The following is a 6,263-nucleotide window of genomic DNA, read 5'->3' as shown; positions in this document are numbered from 1 at the left end:
TGCTCATGGCAGTCTCTGCCTCAGGGACTGTGGCCTGGTAGACAGATCTCCCAATTTCATAAGAGAAGCTGGAAATCCAGGTTTAAAATAAAACCTTTCCATTTTAAATGTTGATAATTAACCGAACAATGAAAAAAATCTTGTGTTAGCCAAATCAAACATGTCCTGTGGGTCAAAATCAGCCTGTGGGCCTCCCGCTCATGACCTTGGGGTAGGTGCCCATGTGTAATCAGTGCCGAATATGCAGCCATCCGGGCGAGGGGGCATTGTCTGTCCAACCAGCGTGATCAGAGCTCAGCTCCATTGAGTGCTGGCTTCATGTGCCAGACACTGTACATGGTTAAAACAACACAATAACGCTTTGAGACAGGAATTGTTTTCTACAGATGAGAAAACCGAGGCACAGGGAAGCAGGGAATCCGCCTGAGCCCTTGAGGCTGTGACAGGAAAGCGCAGGGATTTGAACCTGGGATCGTCTCCATTCTCAGCCTCTGTGCCCTCCTGCCTTGCTCCCTCCATGCTGACTTCTGACTCCCAAGGGACAGTTAAGCACCAAGCAGGCTGAAGAGTACTCAGGAGGTAGGGGGGTGCAGATTCTGGGACTGGTACTTAGGAGGGCGCCCCATCCCTGTGCACCGCCCCTCCCAGCACCATCCCATCTGCGGGCAGGACCTGTGGCTGGTGGGTGGCGTCTCCTGCAGCCCGAGAGAGAGTTCTGGAAGAGACAGCCTTCTGCAGGGCTCTTGCTGGTCTTCGCCCAGCCCCTCCCCAGCAGGTGTTCTCTGGCGGGGGACCACTTCCCCCGCAAAGTGCTGTATGCTGCAGCTGCGGCAGATGCTGCCGGGCTGAGTTGGCCAGCCCTCGTTCTGTGGAAGCCAGGAGCCTCTGTAGCCCTGGGGAATTCAGGGCTAATGCTCAGCCCTGGCACGGTCCCCTCTCTTGCTGACCCCTCCGGTCCAGGTCACCATGACAGATGCTGGGAACATATGCCGGGAATTAATTCACTCCAACTCAGCCACGAGAGGGGCGGCCTCTTCCTCCACTTGCTCCCAACACCCCTCCTCTCAGATGTCTGCTTCACCAAAGGAAAAAAAAATCAGGCTTTCCCTTCCTCCCTTGCTCCTAACCTCCTGCCACTGGGCTTTCTCACCAGTACTCTGAGCCTGCTGCCCAAGGTATCTGAGTCCTGGAGTCTGCCCCCCTCGACCCCGCTCCTGCCTTAAACAGGACCAAAGGCTAAGAGCCTAATTGGTCTTTCCAGCTTTTTGCTTCCTGATAGATTCTGTCCCAACTGGAAATGATGAGGGGATTTTTTTGCTTTTTTTTTCCTTTTCTTAAGGGAAGTTTGTCTCTCTCTCTTAGGAGCCCAGAATCACCCCATCCTTCCAGCCTTTCTTTCCATCTAACTCAGCTCACTCTTGCTGTGATTGCTTTTCTGAATGGCGACAAGCAGCTGAACTTGGGAAGCCTGCGGCTCTTGTTGTTTCTCTTTTGTCTAAGGAGGGATTGGCAAACTTTTTCTGTAAAGGGCTAGAGAGTAAATAATTCAGGCTTTGCAGGACACGTGGTCTCTGTCACAACTGAGTTCTGCTCCTGTAGCCCCAAGGTAGCCACAGGCAGTATGTAAATGAAGGTACGTGGCCATGTTCCAGTAAACTTTACACAGGCAGGTGGCGGGCTGGATTTGGGCCACAGGCTGCAGTACGCTGACCCCTCTAAGCACACCAACCCCCTTCTGCATTTCTTGGTGGACAAACCAAGCTCCCTCTCTCTTCCTTCATCTGCACTTTACAGTGCATTATTTGGGTTCCTGCACTCGTCTGGAAAGCCTCTGTGTTTTTCAAAACCAATGCTTTGAGAACACAGAGGAATCTTGTGTCTTTAGGGCCGTGTCTTATTTGACTTTGAACTCCTGGAATATGCAAAAGCCTGGAAAGAAACTCAAACAACACCCGGTCTTATCCTGGAGAAGCTTATAGGCTGGTGGGGAGAGTGGACAGATGAGCTCTGTGTTCTCAGCAGAGAACTGACAGGAAGAAGGCGAGGAGGGAGGAACCAGGAGATTGTGCCTCCTATAAACTTGGGCAGTGACCTTTGAAAAATCTTACGGGAAGGAGATAAGAAAAAATCTTAATTTTTACTGAATTAATCCTGATACGATAAAGCACTGAAAAACCAAACAAATAAAACTGATGCCCCAAAGTTTGGCAGTTAAAAGTTAAACAGAAATATACCATAGAATACCGGAGTGGGTAGCCATTTCCTTCTCCAGGGGATCTTTCCTACCCAAGGACCAAACCTGTATCTCCTGAATTCCAGGCAGTTTCTTTACCATCTGAGCTACTAGGGAAACCCTAAATATACCATATGACCCAACAATTTCACTCCTAGGAATCTACCTTGGAGAAATGAAAATCATCTGTCCACACAAAGACATGGACATGGATGTCCACAGGGGTTTTATTCTTAAGTCCAAACTAGAAATGACTCAAATGTTCGAGAGCCGTGGAATGTTAAGCATAACATACTATGTGTCCATATTAAGAGAAGAACGTTCAGTAATCCAAAGGATGAACCGCTGGCGCATGGTATGACACGGAGGGACCTTGAAAATATGGTAAGTGGAAACAGCCAGACTCAAAAGACCACATGTAATATGAGTTCCACTGATATAAAATTCCCAGAAAAGACCATTTGACAGTGAGCAAGCAGATGAGTGGTTGCCTGGGGCTGGGCGTGGAAGAGGAGGCTAACTGTAAACGGACACAAGGGAGCCTTAGCGGATGATGAAAATGTTCCGGAGACAGAATTATGGTGATGGTTGCATAACTCCATCAATTCACTAAAATCACTGAATGGCATACTTTCAGGGGGTAAATTTTAAGGCCTGCAAATTATACCTCAATAAAGTTGTTATAAAAACAAAACAACCCCAGTGCCAAACCATTATCTGCCACGGCTGAGAGATGATGCTGGCGGGGGAAGGGAGGGTGGGAGCCCCTCGCGAGATGCAGGTGCTTATTGTCGCAGTAAAATACCCAATGTGACTTTCCCGAGGTTCATTTCCTACCCCGTTCATTTCCAAACTCTAACAGCCGTCAGCTTTCACTGGGCATCCCAATCCTAAGATTATCCCCATTTTAGAGATGAGAAAACAGGGTCAGAAGGGGAAAGGAGCTTGCTTAAGGACCCACAGCGACTAAGTGGCAGAACTGGGCCTGGACCCTAGGACTGCCTGACTCCAGAAGCTGTGTTCTTGGACGCTGCTCCCTTCCCTCCCCCTTCCATGTATCTCCTTGCCCATTGACTCTTTGCCTCCCCCCACCATCCCCCCACCCCGGGTAGGGGGAAGCATAGCACTGCTTGGAGAAGCAGAGCAAGGATGCTAAAGCTTCCTTATCTCGAAAATCCTTTCATTCAAGCCTCCTGCAGCCATGCTCCCAGGAGCCACCCCCACAAAGGCCTTGACTTCTGTGAGCAGCAGCGCCCTGTGGTCTGGCAGCCCTGGACTGGCACTAGCAGCGGTTTCCATGTGGAGCCTGTAGTTCCAGAAGCCTGTCTGGGGGGTGTACTGCTGCTGCTAAGTCAATTCAGTCGTGTCCGACTCTGTGTGACCCCATAGCCGGCAGCCCACCAGGCTCCCCCATCCCTGGGACTCTCCAGGCAAGAACACTGGAGTGGGTTGCCATTTCCTTCTCCAATGCATGAAACTGAACAGTGAAAGTGAAGTCACTCAGTCGTGTCCAACTCTTAGTGACCCCATGGACTGCAGCCCACCAGGCTCCTCCGTCCATGGGATTTGCCAGGCAAGAGTACTGGAGTGGAGTGCCATCGGGTTTAGCAAAGAGGTAGAGATGACCTCAGGTTCAGCCACAGGCTGGCCTTGCTTCTCATCAGAGCTTCAGGTTTCCAGGGAGCGTCCCATGCAGGGGTCTCACAGGGCTGCCATCTGCCCTGCACACAGCAGGCCCCAGCCTGGGGGAGCTGACCACAGCCTCTGGACCTCTATTCCGTGTCTGAAGAGCTCATGGTTCCTCTCTCCCTCGATGTGGCATTAACCCTTCTCTTCAGGCCGAGGCATAAAGGGGTCCTGCAGGCATTTGAGGAAACTTTTTCCAAAGGCTGCCTGGTGAGCTCATGGAGGCCTGAGGGTGTTCGTGTCACTGGAGGGAGCGGACCACACATGTGCAGAGGCCTTTTCTGTGATGAGCCTGGCCCCCCAGCAAGACACAGCATCTCCTCTCCGCTGGCCCCCTCCCCACCAGGCACACTGCCTCCTGCTGCTACTCAAAGCAGCCAGGCCTCCACTGCACTACATGCTTTTGCAAATACTGCTCTCTCTCCTTGGAACACTCTTCCCCAGGTACCAGTCCCACTCCTTCCTATACCTTCTTCAAATCTTTGCCCGCATGTCACCTTCTCAGTGAGGCCTCCCCTAATGGCCCCACCTAACCCTGCACCCCCTGAGCCCAGCAGCCCCTTCCCTGGCCTGCTGAGTTCCTCTCCCCAGCACCAGATGACCAGCTGACATCCTCTCTTACTTACTGGTCCATCTCCCCCACTGGAACAGAAGCACTTTGAGGGAAGATAATTTTGCTTGTCCAGTTCCCTGTCTGTAGAGTCTGAAACAGCACCTGGCATGTATTACTACATAGTCTCTACCAGAATCTCATGAATGAACTTTCCCACCAGGGCCCAGCCTATGAACTGCAGCTCTGTGGCTACCACCCACACCAAATTTAGCCAGGTACCGGCTGGGGCTTCTCTGACATGAGCCAGTCTGGGAGAAACCAGAAAGGAACCCATCAATCCACCACATGAAGGAGGCCCACTCCATGCCTCCTCGCCGCCCCCCACCCCCCGACCCCACCATGTCTGCAGAAAACCACGCTTGGGTACCTGTCGAAGCTTGTCCAGTCTATCGGGCCTCTCGCATCATCTTCTTGGGAGGCCCTTGAAGTCTTGGGTGGGCTGGCTGGCATATAAAGAAGGTGTCTGAGAAGTAAACGGAGGGAGTCAAAACCCAGCCCCTGCGCGAGCTGCTGGCCGAAGACCTCCAAGGTTACCAGGGTCCCGAGGTACTTGAACTTGCCAGGGGTTAAGGTACTAGAAATAGACAGCCTTTCCTCCTCTGGGTTTCAGAATCTTGCAGGCTCAAGAAAAACCAGCCTGGACGGAAACTTCTCAGTGACCACGGGAATTATTCCAAAGAGGGGCCGTCTGGGCTAAAAGTGTGACTCTGGAAAAGGAGGAGACAGGACCCCAAAGCCCCTGAATCCCTGAGTTTATAATTAACAGACACGTGTTCTCTGCCTGCTCTGAGCCGAGCCCGGTGGTTCACCGGGGGAAGGGCACCTTAGTCAGACAAAATCACCCCCTAGTGGGTTTTTGAAGTGTTGAGCCTCTGTTTTCCTGAATTTTAATGAAGGGCTTTCCAGGCAGGATGAGAGCAGCACTCAGGGCTCCCCACAGCCTGGAGTGGACCTTGGCTAGCGGCCGCCAGCCTGCACAGGCCTGATCCAAAGTAGCACCTAGAAGCGGGCGGGAGACGTCCTGTCCTCGGATGGGATGTCTTGGGGAGAAAGAGAAAAACAAAAACAAAAGATGCCTCTGTTTCGAACAAGGGCTGGGCTCTGCTCCAGATCTTAGCATACGTTGGAAATAGGCGGTGATGATGCTTGGAGTAGGGGGAGAGCAGTGGAGATAAACAGCTCTGCGTCGGAAAGGTTGGGGGTAATCGGGGGAGAGGCCTGGGGTTCCCTGAGAGTTTTTGCGGACAACTCAGGGCTGCCGAGCTGCCCTCTGCTAATGAGAACGAGAAACAGGGCCCTGGGAACCTGGGGGGACAAAGGGAAACACATGCTTTGGGAGCTCCAGGCCTGGGTTGCAGGAAGCAGGAGGGAAGGGGCACGCTATCAGAAGAGCCACCAAACCCTGACATGGGCAATGGGGTCACCTTATCGCATGTTCTGTGTGCTGTCTTCTCAGCTAAGTGGCCCTGAAAGCACAAAGGAGACAGTGCAATGTCACCAATGTCACTGACCATCCAAAGGGAGAAAGGTGTCTAGCCAGGCCCTCCCCAGGACCCCAGCAGGAGATGCTCCCTGGAGCTGCTGTGGCCTCTGTGAACGGAATGGTTTCCAGGCGCACAAAGCCTTCCCTTCCCCCACCTAGCTTTCCCTCATGCTCCTCAGCGATGGGGCGAGTTCCCATCAGTGGCTCAAAAGATGCCTTCCTTCAGCCTTGACGGATTTTTCCAAGAG

This window comes from Bos indicus x Bos taurus, chromosome 10 (assembly GCF_003369695.1).
Source record: "Bos indicus x Bos taurus breed Angus x Brahman F1 hybrid chromosome 10, Bos_hybrid_MaternalHap_v2.0, whole genome shotgun sequence".
Classification (NCBI taxonomy): Eukaryota; Metazoa; Chordata; class Mammalia; order Artiodactyla; family Bovidae; genus Bos; species Bos indicus x Bos taurus.
The sequence above is the reverse complement of the archived record's forward strand: the minus strand, read 5'-3'. Positions refer to the sequence as shown.